General features: G+C 40.0%; 1 protein-coding gene across 3 annotated transcripts in view; it reads right to left on the bottom strand.

Moving 5' to 3' along the window:
• ankrd12 (ankyrin repeat domain 12) overlaps positions 1-23,987 on the bottom strand; it is a 204,279-nt gene extending 180,292 nt beyond the window's left edge. The window contains exon 1 of one of the 3 annotated variants that reach the window (XM_059976192.1): positions 23,875-23,987. The gene's annotated coding sequence lies outside the window, so the exon portion shown is untranslated. The other 2 variants (XM_059976172.1, XM_059976183.1) reach the window with 2 other exon arrangements.
• Positions 23,988-27,566: the final 3,579 nt, after the last annotated feature.

The following is a 27,566-nucleotide window of genomic DNA, read 5'->3' as shown; positions in this document are numbered from 1 at the left end:
GTATTCGCCACCTAGAAACCAACAAGCAATTTTACCAACCTGAGGCTAGCAAACAGCACAAAGCAATACTAAAGGGCAAAAAGTAAATGGTAAACTATTTACTACGAACCATCACATCTCTAGCAATTATGATATCTTTGGCCACTGCCACAACCAAAACCCATTTCTCCCTTATTAATAGTTGGGGAACATACATCTCCTTTAATTTAGTGAAAGGGAGCACTTCACAGGAATTCTACTGAAATTGTTTTATTACCCAATGCCGAGACAAATAAGCAGATGTTGGGAAACTTTACTAAGCTCGGTCAAAAGAAAAAGATTTTAAAAGGTTATTGTAAAGGTGTTCAGAACTCCAGTGCAGAACTTCAATGTCAGTAGAGTGACTAAGTCAGAGGTTATCAAGTAAACTAGAATTGTGGATTTAATTGTGGAATTGGTGATGAAAAGGTGAGGAGATTTGAGAATTGGAATGGGAATTTCGAGTGAAACCAGCAAACAGAGGAGTAACTAGTGAAATGGAATTTAGGCAAGAATATTGTTAGAGCTTTGGATAAGCACAAGTTTATGATACCTGGGAGACCAACCAGACTTGCAATTCATATTTAGGAAATAGACGAATGCAAAGATCAGCATTCCAACATTAGTTGAGTTAATCTGAGGACGGGGAAGTCAGGTTCCAGTGGTGAATATTGGCATATTGATAAGTATGGGTAAATATTTGAAACGTTATTTCCTGTATGAACTTTGTTGGGAATATCACTGGAAATGTTAGAACTAATGGGATGGAGACACTGGTTTAGCCAACATTTATTGCCCAATAATAGGGCATATCAAGTCAACTTATATAACCTCTGTGGTTAAAATACTCCACATTGTTAGCAGAAAGCTCAAAGACTAGAAAATACATTGTTTCTTTCTCATAACATTTGGAATCAAGGCATTATGCAGTGTGAAATGCAACATGCAGTTGCTGGTGATGCCACGTCAAAAATGGTATAGGTCACAGGTTTAGAAAGTGCTGAAGTTTGACATGTTCTTGGTATTTTTTGTATATAATACACACCACAGCCACTTTATTCAGTGATTCAAGAACTGTCAAAACAGCAAGCTCATTTGCCCAAAATACCATTGAATTTCCAAGCATGTTTGAGCTGCACTCATCCAAGCATTGTTTACTTATACCTTATAGATGGTTTTATAAAGGATGCCTAATGGCAAATGCTTCTTTGAAGTCAAGGGTAATCATGTGCCACATAAAATCTTGATCTCCCAATCCTGGCTACATATAGCCATGGGCTGCTTCATTATGTAGTGATTCAGATCAGCAGTGAACAACCTCAATTTTGGCTTTTTGAAATGGGGATGATTTTTAATTAAACAGTAGAGATCTATGCATCTCAAAACTTTTATCTGGAGTAAATTATGCAGATTCCTATTCATTTCTTAAGTTATACAGTACATCTCTAGTTTGTGTTTCAGCTTGACAACTTTGCTGGACTGACTCAACATAGATACTTTCCACAGGTGTGGCTGTTCTGGAAGAATTCACTCCCCACAAATATCCACATGTTTATATAGACATTTTTTATATAACTGTAAGACACTCATTCTGGGATATTTCAGATAGTTGATTTTGTTAATCTTTTAAATCGAGTCTTTTTTTGTAAAATTATTCTAAAAGCTAGAATATATTTTGGTTCTACATATGGAGCTAATTTTGAATCCTCACAAGAAATATTTCATGCACTACTAGTTTTAATGCTTTCCAGAAATGTACTTGAGTAATGTATGATTTGTGTGCAGCTGTTGCTCCCTTCAACTGACTAACCGTGGAATTTTTGCCAATCGTGTATAGAAAGCCGTTTCCAAGCATCCAAGTGCAAATCATTGAGCATTTTCATACTTATGGTGTTAATGCTAGGGGTTTGGACAAGGTGGTTACTACACCTCTTCACATTATAAGAGGTCCTCTATTATAAATACATATTTGCAAACATGGTGACATTTTAGAAAACTGATTGATGTAAATGATGACACAATTAGAAGGTCCAAAATGACAGACTATTTAAGGTTGAAAAGGCATAGAAAATCTGGAGTCTCAAGTACAAGTTTCAAAACAAAAAAAAAATAGCTGAATCAGAAGGGAAAAATTAAAATTGCAGTTACAGACCACTAGAATCAATTGTTAAATGTGTTGTTTATGAATTTTCTGCAAATATTCAACGAGGCACCGATGAAGCTTCTGAGAGCACAGACAACCAGAAATCTAAAAGTCAGTTTAAAGCATGCTCCTAAACCCCTCCCCTGCACAATTTTATTTACCCTTTCACCAAACATCAATTTAAAAAGGGTTTGAACTTTCTATCCTGACCATCCAAGCATTTCCAACATCTGCAACTTTTATTTTGCATTTAATTTCCAATAAGTTAAATTCTATCTGTTTGTGCATGGCCAAGTGGTTAAGGCGTTGGTCTAGTGATCTGAAGGTTGACAGTGAAGCCTCAGCTAAGGCAGCATGTTGTGTCCTTGAGCAAGGCATTTAACCACACACTGCTCTGCGACGACACTGATGCCAAGCTGCATCGGCCCTTGCTCTTCCCTTGGACAACATCGGTGGCGTGGAGAGGGGAGACTTGCAGCATGGGCAACTGCCAGTCTCCCATACAACCCTGCACAGGCCTGAGCCCTGGAAAATTCCCGAGGTGCAAATCCATGGTCTCACGAGACTAACGGATGCCTATTAAATTCTATCTTAATAATATGACTGCATACAAATATTCAAGTCACTGAGTAAAGATTCCATACAGTAATGAACAATCTCACAAAACGGCTTTCACAGATTGCATTTACTAGTCAACTGCTGAACTTGGTGAAAAAAACATTTTCTTTTTATTGCACCATGCTTAAATTAACCACACCTCCAAACTAATGCGGTATTTAATATCTGCCTTTCTCATCCCCAAATTTCAAAGTAAATTTATTATCAACATACACTGATGTCACCATATACAACCCTGAAATTCTTGCAGGCATTCATAGCAAATACAAAAAACAATAGAAGACTGTACCCTATATGATGACAAACAACTACGAAAGACAAACTGTGCAAATAGGTCTAAAGAAATACTAATAACAAAAAGCTGAATTAAGAAATACTATATTTAAATTAATTAATTACAGAGACATGAGGTGAAGAGTCCTTGAAAGTAAGTCCATAGATTGTGGGAACAGTTCAGTGATGGGCAAATGAAATTGAGAGAAGCTATCCCACTGGTTCAAGAACCTAATGGTTGAGGGTAATAACTTTTCCTGAACCTGGTGATGCAAGTCCTGGTGTTCCTGTACCTTCTTCCTGGTGGTAGCAGCGAGAAGAGTATGACCTGGGCTATGGTGGGAGTCCTTGATAATGGAGCTGCTTTTCTGCAACAATGCTCCATTTACACGTGCTCAATAGTGGAGTGGGCTTTACCCATGAAAGTTGGACCATGTCCACTACGGTTTCTAGTATTTTCCAAGCAAGTGCATTGATGTTTCCAAACCAGGCTGTGATGCAAGCCGTCAACATACTTTCCACTACACATCTGTAAAGGGGGGGTTTCTTTTTTCTTTGTTACTGTTGGGAAAGGGTTTCCTTTTGTTAACTAGCAGGAATGCTAATTTACTGATAACAAGAATGGTATTCCTTTGTAAACCAAATGGGGATTAATGTTCTTTCTTCTGAGTCTGTAAGCTTTTGTTGACGGGCTTTTGGGCAGATCGGCGCAAGGGGGTCGAGAGAGAGGACGCAATGCTCTAAGCTGGGCGAGGATCGGACCCCAAAGGGGGGTCCGAGGCCGGGAGATTCTCCGAGGAGGGGGGGGGGGATGAAGCTAGATGTGCTTGGTTGACCACTCGGAGGGTCCTGAGCTGCGAGTCGAGGAGTTCGGAGGGGATCGAATGGTGGCCAGAAGACTTCAGTAATTGAGCTCCAATCGTTGTGCACGAAGTGGTTTGGACTTTGATAAGTTTGGCGCCTTTTCTTTAATTTTCTCTTCATATATACTGTATCGTTATTAATCACTTAGTTATAGTAACCTTTATAAATTGTACTCATTTAATCGCATATGGTGTACTGTCTGGTTTTGGGCGAGGCGGGGACATCACACAGCATCCACACCAGCTGATTACCCAGTTTGGTGGGGCCGAAGGCAGCTCCCCCTAGACAAGAACGAGCTGAGCGAGCCTGAGGCGACCCAGGGAGTTACACATCTATAGAAGTTTAGCGAAGATTTAGTTGACAAACTGAAACTTCCAAACTACTAAGAAAGTAAAAGCACTGCAGCGCTTTTTTTTCGTAATGGCACTTATGCTTTGGATCCAGGACAGATCCTCTGAAATGATAAGACAGAGGAATTTAAATTTGCTGACCCTCTCCACCTCTGATCTCCCTGACGAGGGTAGGCTTAAGGACTTCAAGGTTTCCTCCTCCTGAAGTCAATAATCAGTTTCTTAGTCTTGCTGACATTGAGTGAAAAATTCAATTTCCCCCTCTTTTCTGTATTAATTTTTAATGAATTTTCAACTAGTAAAATCAAGAAATACTCTGCCAATTACTGGAGAGATTGAAAGATGAAGCATGCACTCAAGTCTCAAAGGAGTTTTTTTTTGGAGCATAAAAACAGATGTACTAATGGTGGGGAGGGGGAGAGAAAATGAGAATCAAAAGTAAATAATATAGAGTTTTGCAGGACTCTAGTGAACTCCATCAGAAATAACATGTAATGGCTTGTTTACATACTAGACTATTGGAACAATTTCAGAATTGAACTGAAAAATAATGAAGCATCAGTGCTGAGCCAATTGAAAATGGTTGTTTACAATGCACAGTAGATAGACGATAGCCCAGTTTCAGATTCAAGTAAATATAGAACAAACATTTGTCTTATTACTAGGTATTTTGGTACAGAGGAACCATGAATTATTTTTTTAAATGTCAGTTTTGATCTTCTCATAACTTAAAAGCTGTAAGATTTCATTTTGTTTTTAATTGTTTCATAATTTTAAAATATTAGCCAACGTGACCAAGCTGACACCAGAAAGTGGCAACTCTGCATGCAGCTTTGAAGGGAATCATCAAATATTTCTGTTTAAGATGACTACATCTTAAATCCACAGTCACAGCCATGGGCTCTTGAGTAAGTAACATCATCTTAAGGTGCTTTAAAAAAACAATGGACTCCAGACTGCAAACTCAAGTCACGTGCAGTTTCCCTTAAAACAAAAGAAACCTGCTGGTCTGCAAGTAAAATTGAAATACAACACCCTTAAACGAGGGGCCCCACTCCCTGCTATCCTGCTAGTGAATCTAGTCCAGGCATGGGCAAACTACGGCCCGCGGGCCATATGCAGCCCGTTAAGCTTTTTAATCCGGCCCGCAGAACTTGATGAAATTATATTAATAAACCTTGTTAACGTTTTTTCCCCCGCAATTCTGGCGTCCTCCCAATAGATGACGCACTCTATATACTTTGACCTTTGTTGAGGTGCAGCATATTACTCCACATTTGCGCTTTACTTTGTGACCTTGTGGCGACCCATTTCCTGGCACATCCGAACCGGCTCACAATTAGCCAGCGTTCCGGCTAAGAGAGACCACCTGCGGGGATTTGCGAGCACAGAGCTCCGCATACCGGCGCGCTCTCCCTGCTTTGTCATTGTGCGGGTCGTTGTTGAGTTTTGGCACAGGGGACAATTGAATAAGAAGGAGCAGGACAAGTAGACCTGCATCTCCTACCGTTTTTGAAATAAAGACAGTCAGGAGGAGAGTGATGATGATAATATCTTGAAGGATAACAGAATTTTCAGTGCTTTAAAATAATAACTGTTACTATTAAAAAAAGCTGTATTTTATTCATTTAATTTTCAGTGTTTTAAAAGAAATTTCAATAAATAGCTAAATACCATGGGACTTCAAAGACAGATATTTTGTTGTAATGCATTTGTTCATTTTCAATTGAAATTAAAGCACATGTTTTCTACATATCCCATGATATTTTATTTTCTCTTATGAGGTGTATTACCAAAACACTCCGTCCATCTACTCCTGGTCCGGCCCCCCTGTCAAATTTTAGAACCCTTTGTGGCCCTCAAGTCAAAAAGTTTGCCCACCCCTGATCTAGTCTCTGGAAAATAAAACTGAAGACCTCAGAGCAAGATGGCAGAACCAGGGGGACATCAGGGATTGTTGGGTACCTTGCTTCATGGAAACATGGCTCACCCCCACCATATGCACTGCAGCCTGAGGGGTCCAACATCTACTTCAAAGACAAAACAATCAAGTCTTGTAAGTTTTCTGCTGCCATCCTGCTATACATTCTGCTATACATCCGACCCCTGGCCAATGTCAAGCAGGTACAGAAAGAGCTGAGCACTGTGATCAGCAGTCACAAACTGTGCACCCTGATGCTTTTCCTGTCATTGTGGGGGATTTCAACCAGGCCAGCTTTAAGAGATCACCAATTACCACCAACATATAACCTGTGTTATCAGAGGAGCCATCACATTTGACCACTGTTACACGCTTACCTCTTACCACGCCATCCCACACCCACACTTTGGAAAGTCCAATCACCTGGCTGTACTTCTACTTCCATTGTACAATAAGAGACTGAGGATGGCTTATAGGACTACTTTAAATTGTTGGACTAGATAATATTTAAGGATTAATCTTTGAACCTGAACGAATATACCACAGTTATCACCAATTTCACCAAGCTCTGTGTCCCTTTGAGAACATATTGGACATACCCAAACCAAAAGCTGTGGATGAACCAGGAGATTCACAGTCTGCAGAGATCTATGGCATTCATGACAAATAGTACAGAATTGTACAAGAAGTTCAGGTACAACTTATGGAAGGCTATTTTAAGAGTAAGAAAACAAACCCAATTAGAGATGGAATCTGATGCACAGACCATTACTTCCCACAAAGCCAAATCTATTATCAATGGCCATGATGCTTCACTCCCAGATGAGCTCAACACATTTTATACATGCTTTGAAAGGGGGAATAAAATAATACCTGTAGGAATTCATGGAGATAGTCTGTTCTCTGTCTTGCAGGCCGACCACATCTTTCAAGAGGATGAACCCTCACAAGGCATCCGGCCACAATTACGTACCTGGTTGGGCACTGAAAGACTGTCAACCAGCTGGCAGGAGTGTCCAATGAAATCTTCAATCTCTCACTGGAGATTGGAGGTTCCCACCTGCTTCAAAAGGGCAACAATCATACCAACACCCAAGAAGAGCAGGATGAGCTGCCTCAACAACTATTGCCCAATGGTGCTCACATTTACACTGAAGTGCTTTGAGATGTTGGTCATGACCAAAATTAAATCCTGCCTCAACAAGGACCTGGAACCACTGTAATTTGCCTATTGCCACATTAAGTCTACAGCAGATGCTATCTCACCGGCTCTCCACTTGGTATTGGACCACTTGGAGAATATTAATGCTTACATCAGGCTTCTGTTGATTGATTACAACTCATCATTCAACACAATCATACCCTCAGTACTACTCAATAAGCTACAAAACCAGGGCCTCTGCACCTCCCTCTGACTGTGGGTTCCTGATGAAGAAGTCAAGGATCAAACTGCAGTGTGGATTGGAAATAACATCTCCTCCTCATTGACAATCAACACCTGTATGTCTCAAAGATGTGTACTGCTCCGCTCTCTTTACACCCATGACTGTGTGGCTAGGGACAGCTCAAACACCATCTATAAATTTGTCGATAACACAGCTATTGTTGGCAGAATTTCAGATGGTGATAAGGGAGTGCACAGGAGTGAGATAGATCAACTGGTTGAATGGTGTCGCAGCAACAACCTTGCACTCAACGTCAGTAAAATTGTGGACTTCAGTAAAGGGAAGTCACACCAGTCCTCAATGAAGGATCAGCAGTGGAAACAGTGAGCAGTTTCCAGTTCCTGAGCCCAACATATTTGTGTAATTACAGAGCAGCATGATAGTGGCTATATTTTATGAGTTTGAAAAGATTTGGTACGACTCTGTGTGTGGGATCCATTAGTCTCACAAGACCATGGATCTGCGCCTAGAAAGTCTTAGAGTGTCCTCTCCTGGGCACAGGCCTGGGCAAGGTTGTATGGAAGACCGGCAGTTGCCCCTCTCCACGCCACTGATGTTGTCCAAGGGAAGGGCAAGGGTTGATACAGCTTGGCACCAGTGACGTTGTAGGAGTTGCCAGAACGAGGTTGAAGGCAATGCTGGACTGCCTTAGGGACTCCAGCTCCAGATTTGTCCTCAGGGTTTACTCCCCAAGTCTTTCCCATAAGTGTGTATGGCTGCAAGGCAACAGAGGCTTGAAATCAGAGTTTTCCCCCTCTTAGATGGGCTGCCTTCCCAGGCTGACGAGCTCCATCTACCCAAAGCACTGGTTTAAAGGTGCTAGGACCTGCCTTCGCCCATTCTCCTGTCAGTAGAAACAGTTCTGCCAGACTTAGAGGCTGCCACAGGAGTTGGACTTGGTTGTCAGAGGCTATTTGAGGCACATGCTGTGAGGAGCGCTTAGCGGTAATGGGAGCTTGTCCCCACTCCTACTCCTTGACCTACTCCTTAACCTAGTTAACGCTAGTAAATTTCTAAATGTACCATGGAGAGCACTCCAACTGGTTGCATCACCATCTGGTATGGAGGGGCCACTGCACAGAATTGGAAAAAGCTGCAGAAAGCTGCAAATTCAGCCAGCATGATCATCGTTACCAGCGACCCTAGCATCAAGAGGACATCTTCAAAAGGCAATGCCTCAAAAAGGCAACATCCATTATTAAGGACGCCCATTAACTAGTACATACCCCTTCTCATTGCTACCACCAAGGTGGTGCTACAGGAGTGTGAAGACATAAACTCAGCACAGTAGTATTGGCTTCTTCACCTCCATCAGATTTATGAATGTACAATGAACACTTGCACACAACCCTCTTTTTGCACTACATATTTAATTATCTTATTGCAATGCATATTGTTATTTATTATGTTATGTATTGCTGCTGTAAAACAAATTTCATGATATATGCCAGTGATATTAAACCAGATTCTGATTGGGTTACTTACTTCTTCACTACTTCCCAATAATACTAACTTCCCTTTCATTCTTAGTCATTTTGGCAGTTTTTATGTATTACATGCTTTTTCCCCTTTGTGGTTTCTCAATTTAAAGTAAAATCAGCAGGAAAGAATCAATTTGATACCCTGCATGGAGAACACACTAACCCGTCCTTTTTATGTTTTGTGGTCTTCCACGAATCACTAGCAGTATAATTTTCTCAACAGGTGGAACAGGTGAGAAGGGAGAAGGGAACAAAAAAAATTTAATAAAGCACCAAGAAGCAACTGGAGCCCTTTAACAAAATGATATTTGTAACATTGCGATGTGAAGGAAGCATTTTACAAGGGTGGTGATAGCAAAGGGAACATAGTTAGCTAGCATCAAACCCAATGTCTAACTGGATATATTGGAAGATGAAAATGCTGGACACACTCCGTAGGTCAAGCAGCATCTATGATAAAATGAACACAGTAAGTATTTCAGGTTGAAGGCCCTTCATTGGAATTGGCAAAATAAGAAAGCAGCTTAGTTTTAAAGTGCAAACAAGAGTATTGGAATGGATACTACAAAGATTACTACTTCTGATAGGGCAAGGCCAAGATTGTGAAGGAAGTTGTGCTGAACTATCTGGCTCTGGAGGGACAACAACTCCATGGTTCTAGTTCATTTTAATTCTCCACCCATTTTTGACCTGTATGCAGCCCCCTGCACTATGCTAATATATGCTTGACAAACCGCACTTACTCCTCCTCATCATCATCTTGGCAACATAAAGCTGACTTGTTTTTCATCATATCCAGTTTTGACCAGAAATTTTTGAAATGCTAGAGGTTTTCTCTTTCCGTGGAGCGAGTGCCCATTTGTTTCCAGAGATATCCCTGACCTGCTGAATGCTTCTAGCAATGTGTGTTTTTTAATTTCTAGATTTCCAGAAACTGCAGATTAAAAAAAAATTAGCACCTCATCTTCCCCTGGGCTAGCTGCAGCACTCTGTACTCAATAATCAATATCAACAAACTCCATTAATTGCTTTTTCTGTTGGTACAAAACTTGCCAGTTTTGCTGCAAGGTGATCCATCTTTATTTGCTCAAATTGGTTTCACTGCCTGCACAAACAGTGGCTGATCATTTCCAACGTTCTTTATGTATTTAGATTTAGTAATTCTAATCTGAATTTACAGCTTTAACATGTTCCTTTGTTCAAGTCAAGTCAAGACACTTTTATTGTCATTTCGACCAATACTGCTGGTTCAGTACACACTAAAAATTAGATTTTTTTTTAGGACCTTGGTGTTACATGACACAGTACAAAACCTAGACTGAACTAGACTGACTGAAAAGAGAAAGCTACACTAGTCTACAGACCTACACAGGACTGCGTAAAGTGCACAAAAACAGTACAGGCATTACAATAAATAATAAACAGGACAATAGGGCAAGGTGTTAGTCCAGGCTCTAGGTGTTGAGGAGTCTGATAGCTTGGGGGAGAAACTTACATAGTCTGGTCATGAGAGCCCGAATGCTTTGGTGGCTTTTCCCAGATGGCAGGAGGGAGAAGAAATTGTATGAGGAGTGCATGGGGCCCTTCATAATGCTGTTTCCTTTGTGGATGCAGCGTGTAGTGTAAACGTCCGTGATGGTGGGAAGAGAGACCCTGATTATCTTCTCAGCTGACCTCACTATCCGCTGCAGGGTCTTGCGATCTGAGATGGAGCAAATTCCGAACCAGGCAGTGATGCAGCTGCTCAGGATACTCTCAATACAACCCCTGTAGAATGTGATGCGGATGGGGGGGGGGGGGGGGGGTCGGAGATGGACTTTCCTCAGCCTTCACAGAAAGTAGAGATGCTGCTGGGCTTTCTTTGCAATGGAGCTGGTGTTGAAGGACCAAGTGACATTCTCCACCAGGTGAACATTGTCCTCTAATCTGTCAACAGAATAACCTCAGCATCCCCAGTTTTATCCCACCAGATAAATTCTTTGTTCTAACCAGCCTTTTCTACAAATTAAAACACCCATCTTCTCACTTTCCCGGTTTTCTATTTACAGATACAATAAAACCTGCTGAACGTTTCTAGCATTAACTGTACAGTTCTGACTTCTTGAAAAAAAATCTTCACTTGATTCATCAGAACTCAGATCATGGGTTTGCTTGATGAGAAGTTGCATGGGCTATACCTGCATTCTCTGGGGTTTAGAGTAATAACAGGCAATCTTAATGAACATGTAAAAATACTGTAGGGTGCACACTCCTCAGGACTGAAAAGCCTAGAACCCAGAGTCACAGTTTCATGTGAGGTGTATGACATACAACCATAACAATGGGAAAAGTTGTTTTCTTCATAGAAAACCTTTGGAATTCTCTAGCTGAGAAGTATGGAGACCCAGTCATAAAACCTATTCAAAACCGAGATCTTAAGATTTCATAATACATGAAGTTCTTGGGTTCTGTAAGGAAACCAATTCCAGCGAACCATTCGTAAGCCAATTTCTCTGCAAGTCATAAACATCTAATTTCCACAGGCACCCATATTTTTCTACAGGCTCCACATACACTTGCAATAATTACTTTTTTTTATTTAAATGAAACACCCCAACAGAACTGATTATTAAACCAATGGAATATATACTGCATCCAGTCATTAAGTTATTACTAGTCTGAAAACTGCTTTAAACAATTGGGGAAAATTTGCATGAAGTGCCACTTATAAATTCACTGATAACACCACTGTTGTCAGTAAGATCTGAAATGGCAACAAGGTGGTGTACAGGAGCGAGATAAACCGGCTAGTTGAATGGTATTGAAACAACCTTGTACTCAATGTCAGCAAAACTGAGGAATTGATTGTGGACTGTAGCAATGGGAGGTCCGGAGAATACACACCATCCATATTGAGGGGTTAACAGTGGAATTAGTGAGCTTTAAGTCCTAGGTGTCAATAGATCTGGAGATGGTCCTAGGCTCAACACATTGATGCAACCACAAAGAAGTCAAGCCTACTTAGGAGTTTATGAGATTTGGTGTGTCACCAAAGACCCTACAAATTTCTATATAGATATACAGTGGAGGGTATTATTATCGGCTGCATAACCAACTGTTTTGGAATCTCCAATGCACAGGATTGTGAGAGGCTGCAGAATGCTGTAGACACTGCCAGTTTCATCTCCACCATCAAGGATATCTTCAAGAAGTGATGCTGCAAGAAGGCAGAATCCATAATTAAGGACCCTTATCAGCCCAAACATGCCTTTTTCTCGTTATTATGAACAGGGACGTGGTATAAAAGCCTGAAGATCTATACTTAATGACACAGGAACAGTTTTCCCCCCTGTGTTATCAGAGTTCTGAGCAGTTTGTGAACACTACCTGTACTTGATTTGATATTGGGAAATGAACCTGGTCAGGTGTCACATCTCTCAGTGGGAGAGCATTTTGGAGATAGTGATAATTCTATCTCCTTTAACATAGCATTGGAAGGGATAGGAACAGACAGAAAACTTTTAATTGGAGTAAGGGGAATTATGAGGCTATCAGGCAGGAAATTGGAGGCTTAAATTGGAAAGTGTTGTTCTCAGGGAAAAGTAGGGAAGAAATGTGGCAAATATTCTGGGGATATATGTGTAGAGTTCTGTATAGGTATGTTCCAATGAGACAGGGAAGTTATGGTAGGGTACAGGAACCGTGGTGTGCAAAGGGTGTAATAAATCTAGTCAAAAAGAAAAGCTTACAGAAGGTTCAGAGACCTGGATAATGTACAGATCCAGAAGATCATAAAGCTAATAGGAAGGAGCTTAAGAAGGAAATTACGAGAGCCATTAGGGGCCATGAAAAAGCCATGGTGGGCAGAATTAAGGAAAACCCCAAGGCATTCTACAAGTATGTGAAGAGAAAGAGGATAAGACATGAAAGAATAGGACCTATCAAGTGTGACAGTGGGAAAGTATGTATTGAACTGGAGGAAATAGCAGAGGTACTTAATGAATACTTCAGTATTCACTATGGAAAAGGATCTTAGTGATGGTAGTGATGACTTGCAACAGACTGAAAAGCTTGAGCATGTAGATATTAAGAAAGAGGATGTGCTGGAGCTTTTGGAAAGCATCAAGTTGGATAAGTTGCCGAGACTGAACAAAATGTACCCCAGTCTACTGTGGGAGGCGATTGCTGAGCCTCTGGCAATGATCTTTGCATCATCAATGGGGATGGGAGAGGTTCCAGAGGATTGGAGGGTTGCGGATGTTGTTCCTTTATTCAAGAAAGGGAGTAGAGATAGACCAGGAAATTATAGACCAGTGAGTCTTGCCTCAGTGGTTGGTAAGTTGATGGAGAAGATCATGACAGGCAGGATTTATGTACATTTGGAGAGGTATGATTAGGAATAGTCAGCATGGCTTTGTCAAGGGCAGGTCCTGCTTTACAAGCCTGATTGAATTTTTTGAGGATGTGACTAAACACACTGGTGAAAGAAGAGCAATGGATGTAGTGTATATGGATTTTAGCAAGGCATTTGATAAGGTACCTCATGCAAGGCTTATTGAGAAAGTAAGGAGGCATGGGATCCAAGGGGACATTGTTTTGTGGATTCAGAACTGGCTTGCCCACAGAACGCAAAGAGTGGTTGTAGACGAGTCACATTCTGCATGGAGGTCAATCACCAGTGGGGTGCCTCAGGCATCTGTTCTGGGACCCTTACTCTTTGTGATGTTTATAAATGACCTGGATGAGGAAGTGAAGGGATAGGTTAGTAAGTTTGCTGATGACACAAAGGCTGGAGGTGTTGTGGATAGCATGGAGGGCTGTTTGAGGTTACAGTGGGACATTGATAGGATGCAAAACTGGGCTGAGAAGTGGCTGATGGAGTTCAACCCAGATAAGTATGAAGTGGTTCACTGTGGTAGGTCAAATATAATGGCAGAATATAGTATTAATGGTAAGACTCTTGGCAGTGTGGAGGATCAGAGGGATCTTGGGGGTCCGAGTCCATAGAGCGCTCAAAGCAGCTGCGCAGGTTGACTCTGTGGTTAAGAAGGCGTACGGTGTATTGGCCTTTATCAATCATGGAATTGAATTTAGGAGCCGAGAGGTAATGTTGCAGCTATATAGGATGCTAGTCAGACCCCACTTGGAGTACTGTGCTCAGTTCTGGTCACCTCACTACAGGAAGGATGTGGAAGCCATTGAAAGGGCGCAGAGGAGATTTACAAGGATGCTGCCTGGATTGGGGAACATGCCTTATAGGTGGAGTGAACTCGGCCTTTTCTCCCTGGGGCGAAGGAGGTTGAGAGGTGACCTGATAGAGGTGTACAAGATGATGAGAGGCATTGATCGTGTGGATAGTCAGAGGCTTTTTCCCAGAGCTGAAATGGTTGCTAAAAGAGGACACAAGTTTAAGGTGCTAGGGGAGATGTCAGGGGTAAGTTTTTTTACTCAGAGAGTGATGAGTGCGTGGAATGAGCTGCCAGCAATGGTGGTGGAGGTGGATACAATAGGGTCTTTTAAGAGGCTGTTAGATAGGTACATGGAGCTTAGTAAAATAGAGGGCTATAGGTAAGCCGAGTAATTTCTAAGTTAGGGACATGTTCGGCACAACTTTGTGGGCTGAAGGGCCTGTATTGTGCTGTAGGTTTCTATGTTTCTACTACCCCATTATACACTTCCCCCCCCCCCCCACAGTATTTTGTAAATTATAGCAATTTCATGTCTTTCCACTGTACTGCTGCAAAACAAACAATTTCATGTCATACAAGATAGTGATAATAAACATGATTCTGAAAAGCCAGGACATTTGTAACATGAAAAGCCCTTATATTATGGGAATCAAGGGAATGGAGCTAAGGAAGATCACCCTTGACCCTTCAGCAGCCCAAAGATCTAACTAATTATGTTATTATGTTTGACAAAGATAGAAATGGGCTTCATTTGCAATTCTGTCAACATCATATTCAAACATTTCCTGAGTTCTGAGTACAGACAATAAAGAACATAAAAGGAAAAACAACATTTTACTTCTGCACTGGAAAAATAATGCCCACTCAAAAAGAAGAAAACTTTATTCCAAGAGAGCAGTTAAGGACAAGAAATTCCTGAAATTATGAAACCCAGCTCATATTTAGTATAACAGTGCCTAGTAAAACAGTGTCATTGAAAATTGAAAACATAAATCATTGACCAGGTTAAAAATGGAAAATCATTGCTAAACTTCAGTGTTTAAAGACATGAAATGCACATGAACACCTGTGAAACCTTCCTGTATAAAAAAGTCTTCTTAAAAACACTGGACCCTATGATTTACCTAAATTGCAATTTGAATGAAGCATTGAAGATCAAATATGCACATATGTTTTTATTGCATTCATTAAAGTTTTTTCTTATATACATAGTTATTTTTAGTTTTGAAGTGCACTATTTATCCCATCTCCTTTCACTTAATGTTAGATCAATAGGATTTAAATACATAGTGCTCTGACAAAGTATTCAGTTCCCACAACTACTTACCCATTTTACTCTCATTTTCTATATTTAAAATATATTTAAGTAGGATTTTTTGAACTAATCTTCAAACCATCGTGCATCATAACAAAGAAAAATTCCAAAACCTGTCAACACTTACCAAAAATTAGAAAAAAAATAAAATTGCGAGGTTGCAAAAGTAATCATCCCCTTTGTAATTACTATGTTAACTTCACTCAGGTGCAATATGTTACCTTGCCAACTCACTCGTAGAAAATTGGAGGATCCCCTGTTTTCCATAAATTCATAATACTGCAAATAGCCCCTCTTCTAAGGTCCAATATATTTTCAACAGATCAAATCAAAATGAAGACAATTCAGGGAAATGATTAATAGATAAGCACATATCTGGGAAAAAGTAGATGACCAGAAATCTGGAAATATCTGAAACCACAGCCACACTGCCGAGGTCAGCCCACCCCTCTAAACTTAGTTGCCAGAGAAGAATAGCACTTATAAGAGACAATACTGCGATGCTAACAGTCACTCTGAATGAGCTGCCGAAGTCAGTGGCTGCAACTGGAGATGAAGTTCATGGCTCCACAATCTCTAGGAGCATGAACAAAAAGGGTATTTATGGAAAAGTGGCAAGGAAGAAGCTGTGGCTTTAGAAAAAAGCATATCCTTACCCATTACTACTTTACAAAGTGTCACTGTAAAGAAGTGGAAGAAGGTCTTGTGGTTGGATGAGACTGAACTGAAACTTGTTGGCCTCCACACTAAGCAGAACGTGTGACATAAATCTAATACTGTATATCAACCAGTTAACACCACCCCTGCTACAAAGTATGGTGGAAATAGCATCAAGCTACGAGGATGTTTTTCAACCCTTGCAGGGACTGAAAATCTTGTCAAGGTTGATGGGAAGATGAATGCTACTAAATACACAGAGAGATTCTGGATAAAAACCTGCTAGCCTCTGCCAGAAAGCTTAAACTGGAGAGGAAGTTTCTCTTTCAGCAGAACAACGACCCAAAGCACACTGCCAGAGCAACCATGGAGTGGTTTCAAATGGGGGAAAACAAAATTGATGCCCATAAGACCACAAGACATAGAAGCAGAATTCGGCCATCAGCCCATCGAGTCTGCTCTACCATTCCATCATGGCTGATCCCACAACTCACTTAACCTCATATATCTATCTTCTTGCCACATCCTTTGATGCCCTCACCGATCAGGAAATGATCAATTTCCACCTTAAATACACCCATGGACTCTGCCTCCACCTCAGTCTGTGGCAAAACATTCCACAAATTCATTACCCTCTGGCTGAAAAAAAATTCTCTTTTTCTGTTTTCAAAGTCCTCTAGTTATGGATATCCCCACCATAGAAAACATGCTCTCCATATCCACCCTATCTAGTCTTTTCAACATTTGTAGGTTTCAATGAGATCCCCACGCATTCTTCTGAATTCCAATGAGAACAGGCCCTTGAGCCTATACTTGAGTGGAGTCCTAACCCTTAATCGAATCAAACATCTCTGGCAAGACCTCAAGATTGCTGCCCACCACTGCTTCCAACTAACCTAATACTGCTTGAGCAATTTTGGAAAGACGAATGGACAAATCTTGCTCCATCACGTTGTGCAGATCTATTAGAGCAAATCCGGAGAGCGTAGTGGATAAGGATTGAAACACTTTGTGAAGGTTGGGCACCACCTGACAACATTTGCTCCTGGCCAACTGAAGACAATATATACCAGTGCATGAAGCAAGTACAATAAAAACCACTGGCTGGAATAGCTGCAAGAGGTAGTTCAATTAAGTACTTTTGAATTGCCAGCATTTCAGTTTGAGTTTTTAATCATATTTTACAATTTTCTGGTTTTGACCGTACTGTGAAAAAAGGAACGTATGATTTACAAATAAAATCCCCAGTTAAATTGATCAAAATCCCTGGTTGTAATAATCATTTGTATGGACAAAGGGCTAGGGACTGAATACCTTTTCAAAGTACACCTAGTACTAAGCCAAATATTTCAGTTACAGTATACATGTACTGCAAAACAAGCTGAATCAAAAGTTATTCCAGTCAAGTCCATTTGACTATTGACAAAAATACTAGAAATTTAGTAACAAACTAATCAACTAATAACAGGCTTATAGGTGGAGTCATGATGACGTTAAATTGCAACTCCTTCACATTCATCTGCAAAAACAGCTCAATTTGAAACTTTGATGTTTCTCCTTTACCCTTTCATGGTGAATGGGGTTCTGTTGAAGACTCTGACCTGGAGTTACACTCAGACTTCATTTTTTTTTGCAGTGCTGGGGCCCGCTCTCTGGTGCTCATAACTGACCACTTTTTGCTATCCCAAGGACACACCTAGAAGATGAGTGTGCCTTTGGGGTTCTCAGGTTTCGCAGCACTAGGGATAGGCTGACTCTAAGCCAATATGCTGCCAACTGAAGTGCCGCAGGACAAAAAGGAACAGACTAGCGGTCGGGTGCTCTGTACTTGGCCAGTCAAGCTCTCTTTTTGTCTTGCCATTGGGGAAAGACTTGTCAATTCCAGAGTCTCAGAACTAAAAAAAAGCAACATGACAGACTTTTAACAGCACAAATCAGTGAGTTGTGTTATGTTCCCCCAACCCCACTGTGGAAGAAGACACATTTTCTCTTTATTAGGGTGACAGCCTGTTGCATATAGATTAGTTTTTGTTGTCCTACAGATCATGATCTTTATTGGGGGCCTTGCTTATTGCATGCTTTGTGGGCGGAGGGTGCTGTTGCTTTTTGCGGAAGTGGGTGGGGGAAGGGTAATTGCTTTTCTGCCGCTTGTGTGAGAGAGGGAGAGCAGGGGGTCTTTGGTATTCTAACGTTTTTACTGTAACTCATTCTTTGATACATTTCTGTTTTTGTGGATGTTTGCAAAGAACAAGGATTTCAGGATGTATACTGTATATATTTCTCTAACATTAAATGGAACTATTAAACGTAACATTCGGATGCCAATATTATTAATTTCGGGTTTCTCTCATTTCCCAAGATACAGGTGTATTTATTGTACCTCCCTAAGCGTGGAATTCTGAACACTATCCAGGTTGTCATTTTTAGTACCTCTCCATATGTTAAGTACTTTTCTCTTTAATTCATTAGAGGTTATACCCACTTCCTCTGCCTGCAATTGATAGTCATAACATGATCATTATAAATACATGTAGCTTCTCTGATTGAGACACTAACATCAATCACAAATAGATTTCAATGGTAACTCTGTAAATTACACCATCATAAAATAATTTAAATAGTCATGAGAAATAAAGAATAAAACGAATAAAACACTTTCCTTTGAGACTTGAACTCCTTACCGATCTCATTGAATGCTTAAATTAGTATATCTTTGTAATCCCTGAAACAGTCCAGTATTAAACTAAATTTGATAGTTAACATTTAGTAGCAAGTAGTACAGACCAACAATAATTCAACATCAAACAGCAATTCAAGTGACAGTTAGTTATTGTGGTATGAAAAATGCAAACAGTGAACCATGTATGATTTTGGACTAAAGCTATTTGGAAAAAGGCAACTGTCAGTGGCAAAGCATCCAATGCTACACCGACTGCTACATTGATTAGTCGAAATTATCAATCTGTTTGATCAGATAAAAAGATCAAAAACAGAACGATTAAAGTAGGATTCAATGCCAATCAACTGTTTTTATTTGCAGGTCAAAATAAAACAGAATTCCACAATAAATGTAAAAGTTTAGTATTTTGAGTAAAAAGATGTCCACTTATGGCTTCATGTGATCTCAAAACATCCCAAACCATCACAAACTGATTAGCTACTTCTGAAGCTTAGGCAGTCAGGGTCATTGTGAAGTCAATCATAGCAGTAAATCTGCATCATCACAAAAAATGCTATTGAAATCAGAATCAGATTCATTTTCATTGATTTGTATAACACAAAATTAAAATTCACATAGGTTAAGCTGTAGACAACATACCTTATAACTCAATTTTGAACCAATTCCTAAGACTTATTCACCCAATATCCTAAAATTAACAGGAAATACCAAATAACTTCTGTAATCACACATACTTGAAGCTAGCAGACATGACTGCTGTTAGCAAAACAATAGGGCTTGCAGATCTCAAAGAGAAATGTAGAGTAAAACTGCAATGACTGAAGTTCTATATGTGTTAAACACCAGTTAAGCCACAATTGGAGTACTGCTTCCAATACAGGTCACCACTCTCAGGAAAGACTTACTCCACATAATCATAGAAACAGGTAATCAAGGCTTTCAAAAAGAAATTGGACAAGCACACAAGGAAAAACCATATTTTATGGGAGCAAAAGAGGATTTTTTCCCTCTTGGAATATATACGAATTTCTGGAAAACACAAAACCAAAAAGCTGTGTAGCCAAAATTATTAAATATATTTACGGCCCATGTAGTCTTTGGTGTGTTGGGGATCTAAGGGCAAGTGAAAACATGCAAGGAAGTAAAGGCAGACATAGATTAAAACAACAATAATTTTACTGATGGTGGACCAGGCACAAGGAACCTTATGGTCTACTCCAGCACATTTTTTTTGTTTCATATATTAGAACCACATATAGATATTAGTGAGCTGAAAAAGAAACATTAATTTCTAATCAGCTTTAAGGTCAAAAAAGCTTATCCAGGATTCAATGATACACTAAAAGACTTCAGTTTTCAATGCTCCTTTAAGTTATATTAGATTTTAAGTCACTTTGATGTATTCTGCCTCCCACTATTGTGTAAGTCTTTGGCACATGTAAAATAAATCTGTAAAGTGAAGATGCTAACAAAAATAATGAAATGAGAAGTTTCTGAATATCAAAAAAAACCATAAAGAGCAGTAAACCGTAAAAAAACCTAAATCAAACCAATGCTCAGTCTGACCATCCTTTCACTTTAAAACTGCATCAATTCTCTTAAGAACACTGTTGTGTATTTTAATAAGAAAATTAGATGGTAGATTGCTCCAAGCATTTTGGAGAACTTGCCACAGTTCTTCTGTAGGCTTTGGCTGTCTTGCTTGACTCTGTCTGCCCAGGTAATCGCAGACAGCTTCGGTGATGTTGAGATCATAGCTCAGCAGAAGCCACACCATCAGTTGCAGACCTTCTTGTTCTGTCTTTCGCTGAAGATAGTTCTTTATGACCTTGACTGTGTGCTTGGGGTCATTGTCCTGCTGCAGAATGAAGTTGGGATCAATCAGATGCCTCCCTGATGGTACATTGAGATGGATAAGAATCTGCTTATACTTCTTAGCATTGCAGATTCCATTAAGTTTGACCAGATCACCAACTCCATTCGCAGAAATACAGCCCCAAAAATGTTGGCTGCAGATACTCTCCAGCTCTTGTCAGGAGACTGCCTCCTGCCTGAGCCAACAAATTCACATTTTGTGTCATCAGTCCAGAGCATTTGCTGATATTGTTCAGCACCTGACTCCTTGTGTATTTGTTTTGATGCAGGATGACCATCTTGTGTCTTGCTGCTATGCTCACTTTTGCCATGGTGTAAGAACTATCACAGCTACCACACATTCACCTTTTAGTTTAGATGTCCTTTGCCCGATTTGATTCCCTCTGCATCCATTTCTGTTTCAGTTCATTCAACAAATTGTGTCATTGATAATTAGCACTTACTTGTTATCTGTGTTTAATCATTATCTGGACTATACACCGTAACCAAGTTTTTATTTCAAAAGTAGTCTATTACTTCATGTTACCTTCTTTAATTAAATATTAAAATTTTCTTTGTAACAGGTTTTTAATGAATGTTTGCTCTTTTCTGCTGACACACTAATGAAGATGACAAAAAACATGTAGAACAAAATTGATATAGAGAACTCTAGGGTGCCCAAGATATTTGCATAGAAACCGTACATAATGCTTTTCTATCTTTCTATCCTAGTCCAGGGGTTCCCAACCTGGCAGAGATCCATAGCATAAAAAAAGTTTGGGAACTCTGTTCTAGTCCATTGAGACACTATCCAAATGTATGGCATGAAGTTTTACTAATGTTTGGCTGAAGTATGCATTTGAGTGCATAGAAAAATTTCTTGCATTCATAGTGAAAGCAAGGTGCAATATAAAAAACTGAATAAGAAGCATGTGATGTCACAACAAATCCTTGCACTAAACATCAATAAGTCAAAGGAATTGATCATGGACTTCAGGAAGGGGTGGAGAACATTCTAACCGATTGTATCACTGCCTGTTATGGAGGGACCACTGCATAGGACTGGGAAAAAGCTGCAGAAAATTGTAATCTCTGCCAATTCCATCATGGGCTCCAGCCTCTCCAGCACTGAGTACACATTCCAAAGGCAAAGCCTCAAAAAGGTGGCATCCGTCATTAAGGACCTCCAACACCTCTTCTCACTGCTACCATCAAGGTGGTGGTACACATTCAGTGTTTCAGGAACAGTTTCTTCCCCTCCACCATCACATTTCTGTATGGACATTGGACACCTTTTTCCTGTTTTTGCTCTATACACATCCAGTTATTGAAACTACTAGTTATTATTATGTATTCAAAGTACTGCTACTGCAAAACACAAATTTCACAACATATGCTGGTGGGATTGAACCAGATTCTGTGTACAGTTATTTAATCTACTCTAAATGCTATTGCACTCCCAAGCATAAGAGAACAGCTTTTATAGTATAATAAAAATACAAGAAGTGAAATAACTCTTGACGTATTTAACATATTCTTGGCACTCAAAGCCACAGGGATGCATTGCTGAAATACAAGCAAAAGTGACATTCGGCTTCTTTCACAGATTACAGGGTGGAAAAAATGTCAATTATTCAATGACAAAAGAAAAGATTTCACATAAATTTCACGTGCTATTTACATTGTTAGAATTAAACATACAAAAGGAGCTCTCAATTAGAATCTTTAAATGGGTAATCATAGTACAATGCTACTACCCCCACCACCTTGAGTACTCCCGTGGGGAGGCGAAAATAAATTAATGCCATTAAGGGTCTATTAAACCTGCAGTATGAACTACTTCATAGCCAGAGCCTACATTTCAAGCGCATTGAAAGAGCATAGTTACTTGCGCACATTTTTATGCGCTATAAATAAAGCTTTTAAAACCAACATTAAACCATTTCCTGTTTACAGAAAAACTGGTCCCAATTCCCTCCGTGATCTAAATCCGATTTCACAGGCAGACATACACACAACAAAAAAAATCACGATTTTTGAGATTTAAAATGTCTACATTCCCTAGACAATGGCATTTCATACTATCACAACACAGATCATTATTAAATCTAAAGGATTAAATTAAATCTACATCGCTCAATATTAACATAAAACAATACCTCAATTATCAACAGATTTAATTTGAATCACTTTCCCTTCCTCTCCCCAAACACCACCCCACCACAACGACTCAACCACTCTACACTTCAATTATCCAATACTTAAAAGGAAATGGTTGACAAGACTTCATTTCTTCCTTTCATTACGCCAGCATCATGTCATTATGGGATTACTAGTGTTACTTGTAATATTTGTAAAACGGCTTCAAGTAGTCTATATACAATGCTGCTTTACCACTAAGCGACAACCGTAAAGCCATTTTAGTTCAGTGCAGACGCGTCACCACCACCGTACCTCACAAAGCTGCAGCACTGAGAAGCTACTGTCGAATCATATTATCACTAACTTAAATTATAAAAGGCACCAAACTACTTCTGCCAAGGTAAACCTTGAAACATCTTCGACTCAAGCATGTACTCAATCAACAAAGAGAGCATTACCTCTACGCTGCACTCAATGCAGTACTCCTTAAACAGTTATCTGAGCAAATATTTACTCCACAATCCTTAAATCGCTGGGGAACGTACCAACGCAGGACATCAAGGAAATAAAAAAGCGAGCAGTTGGCAACATTGAACAATATAAATTCAGCCCCCACCCCACCTCCGAAATATGTATATATACGCCGTTCAACAGAGAGAATGTGAGACTCGTCATACACGCCTCCCGGTAGCCATGACCCAGCCGCACAACACACAATATCTGATTGCTGCTGCGGGCCTTCGTTCGCTCTTTCCTATTAAAACATCATATCGCTCACGGCCTTTACCTTGTTGAAGGGACGTGTTGTGGAAACGCGCTGAAAATTTTCCGGACTTGCAAACAAACAATATACGCTGCAATCCCACCGAAAAACAGGCTACCGATACTATAACGTATTTTATTAATATACAATATTAAAAAGAGAGAAATTATAAACGGCGAGACCTTTGATAAGGTTCCATCTCCGGGACGGCCTTTGACTTTCCGCGGGCCCAACGTTTCCTCTGGTTGGACGTAACTCCCTCACGTGACCAACAAACCCAAGACTTTTGTTACAGGCCATCTGATTGGATGCTTGGTTCACGTCAGCCCGTTCCTGTCATCGACTTTCAATTTTTAAAGCACCTAATGTAGAAACAATCTTCAAATTCTCTAGGATGTGCTATGGTTTGTTTTTTCCCTAAAACACTTTGTGTTCTTATAAGTTTAATAACTACGGTGGCAAAGCACCGTTCCCAGCATTCAACGGCGGCGTTTGATAATTTGTGACGTAACGTCTCCGAAGAGACTGGAAAGTTCTAGAAAAGGGTAAAGAGGCTCTGCAACGATCGAAAGAATACCGAGTAGCTGTCGCATGAAAGTGGCTTTGTATTTTTTTAAAAAATACAGGTTGATTCGGTCGTCCTGTTGGTAAAATGGATCTGCAAGACGGTTGGTAAAAAATCGTCGAATGTTTATTTGATTTTGGTCATTGTCTAGATGAGGATTAGGACGCAGTTGGGGATTTAATGCGGAACGATGCTTTCTACTCTTGTCTAATGGTGGGGGTGTAGAAGGAATGTGCGCAGGCGCTGTTGTATGCGGTAGTTGCTTGTGAGCGGCGATTCTGCGGAGGCGATGGTTCGCTATTCGTGACAGGGCAGAAGGAAACCAGTGCGCCTGCGCGAGCGCGAGCCCAGGGAGATCCATTGGCGCGCAAGCGCAGAACGGTGCCAGCCTGCCGCCGTTAGTGGGGTGTAGGGCGTTGGTTTGATTGTCGCAGCATACACAGGCGCAGTAGGACTGGGCGTTGGGGGAGGGGTGAGGTTTGGAGTCTGGCAGCAGTTCGCGCATATGCAGGATGGAGATTACTCTGGCGTCGACTGGATTGATATGGAAATAATGGGGGTGGTTGACTAAGTGCAGAGATGCTGAATGTGCCTCTGTTTAAAGAGTTAGATCTTTGGTGTTCAGATGTCACCGAGGTCTAATATGAATTATTTATGAGTGTTATCTTAGAAATGCTGGCTGCTGTGCTGAGGAAGGGGAGCCTGGCGGCCAGATGTCTGGGATGGTATGGCGCATGCGCGGTCCCTGGGAATGTTGTGGGCAGTGTTCTATTTGTTTAGGGAGCAGTGGAGAAAGTGTGAAGACAATTGAGAGGTCGAACAGGGTTGATTGGAATTGGCCTTTAAAGTATAGCATTGAGAAAATGTTTTTTTGTATTTGCAATGAAATTGATTTTGTTAAAACAAAAGCCAGTGCCGTCTAGAAAGGAAATGTAATTATTTTAACTGAACTCTGAAAATTTGTTTTTGTTTAAAGTATGCATTTCCTGTATGAATATGAACTATTAAAGACCTTATTTCCTGTATTCCGTGTAGTTTAATAAAATTACTTTAACATTAACATGGCTTATAATTTTGTTTTTCTGTTTAAATCTGACGTGGGTTTCAGTTGTAAACACGAGATCTTGCAGATATTGGAAATCCTGAGCAAAACACACACACTTCTTTGTTTAATTCATTTTGACTGCAAATGGATTGAGTCCAAACCAATTATTTTCCTTTTTGTGTCTTAAAACAAAATCGATTACAAACATATTCTGCAGGCAAATAAACCGGAAAAGGACAGGTCGCACTGAATAGGGACTGAAAGGAAAATAAAAGCATAACTACGTGTTTTTTGGAATTGGCTTATTGTCATATGTACTGAGATGGTGAAAAGCTTGTCTTGCTTGCTGTTTATGCAGATCAAATACACAATGCATTGACGTAAAAAAACTAACAAAATGCATATTGAAATGTAACAGCTATAGAAGAAAGTCCAGTGTAGAGCTGAGCTACTAAACTGAGAACACGAGCGATAGTGCCACCATGATAGCCTTGATGGGCCTCCGTTGCTTGATTACCTCAACCTTAACCATATCTAATGATTGGGCATTCACCTCCCTTGGGTGAAAGAGAATTCCAGAGATTCTCTACCTTCTGAAACTTGTACACCAGTTTAAAATTAATTAACTCTTGTTTTGCACCCGTCATGTAATTCATGACTTGCCCTCCTGTGAGAACATCAAAATCAATCTCCACCAATTTATGCACAAGAATACCTAGATCTTTCTTTGCTCATGTAACCTTGTCCTTCCCTGCAGTAAACTCCATTTTTATCAGGTTTTTTGCTCAAGTCATTTAATCTATAAATATACTGATGCAGAATCTGAATGTCTTCGGTATAGCATACCTTTTTACCTAATTGTGTATCAGCAAGCTTGAAAACCTTTCATTTTGTTCCCTTCAGGTCATTAATGTAAACAATTGAAAGCCATCCAAACCACGGAGTACACCATTAGTTACAACACTCCTGATTGAAAAGGTCTTATTTATCGCAGAGCAACACACACAAAATGCTGGAGGATCTCAGCAGGTCAGGCTATGGAAATTAATGAACAGTCTCTTCAGGACTGGAAAGGAAGGGGGAAGAGGCCAGAATAGAAAGGTGGGAGGAGGGGAAGGACTTATAGATAGGTGACTGGTGAAGCAGATGGCCTGGAAAGGTAAAGGGCTGGAGGGGCTGATGGGAGAGGTACATTTATTTCAGTTCCATTCTTAAATCCATGCCACTGCATTTCTGCCAAAGCCCTGCACATTTAATTTATGCACTAGCCTCCTGTGTGGTAACTTGTTAAGTGCCTTTAGGTAATCTAAATGCACTACAGCTGCAGGTTCCCTTATCACATCTTCCTCAGAATTCAAGCAAGTCTGTCTAATATTTACCTTTGGCAACACACAAAATGACGGAGGAATTCAGCAAGTCGAGCGTCAGCGATAGATAGGAATAAATAGTTTATCTTTCAGTCTGAAACCTACATCAGGAATTTAACTATTTGATCACTTTGGACTAAAATGGACTTTTGTTCTAATTTTATTTTTTTTAAATGTTAAAATCTGTTTTTCAGGTGAATGTTGCTTATGTGCCTGTGATGCTGCCACAAGTTTTCCATTTCACCTATATTTGTGTATGACAATAAACTGACTTTCATAAAGCCATTTTGATTTGTATTAAATTTTCCTAAATTGCTAGATTTCTGCTTTAATTTATTTACTTTTCCATTACCAAAAAACTTGGTTTAGATATAGTAAGGGCTAAATTTATACAATGGGGCTGCCAGAAAAGCTAATTGTACTGAAACTGGATTAAAGCATGTACTCTGTATGGGATGCTTCCTAGGCTACTGTGGGAATTAGCAGTCCTTGACTGTCATTTTCCAAGTAGCTATAGAGTTGCTACTGAATAGAAGATTGCGAGTGTCACATTCCTGTTTAAAAGGGGGCAAGGATAAACACAGTAACTGTAAACAAGTAATATTTGTGTTGGAGAAGATGCAGAAAGAATTGAGTATAGAATTAAAACTTGATAAGAAAAATTAGATGGATTTATTAAGGCAAAATGTGTTAGAGGAGAAACTTTTGGAATAAGCTAGGGTTAGTTTATGTTCCAATGCAGCTGATACAGGAAAATAAAATGCTCCAAAGTATTTATAAATGTGCCTTAAGATTGTAGAAGCTGCTCAGAGATGGAAAAAATAGCTAACAACTTATTTCTAAAACTAAAACAAGGATCACAACTTTTGTTAGTAATTTGGATGGACTTGGCTTTGT

Source organism: Hypanus sabinus, chromosome 1, assembly GCF_030144855.1.
Source record: "Hypanus sabinus isolate sHypSab1 chromosome 1, sHypSab1.hap1, whole genome shotgun sequence".
Classification (NCBI taxonomy): domain Eukaryota; kingdom Metazoa; phylum Chordata; class Chondrichthyes; order Myliobatiformes; family Dasyatidae; genus Hypanus; species Hypanus sabinus.
This window is presented reverse-complemented; position numbering and strand designations above follow the sequence as displayed.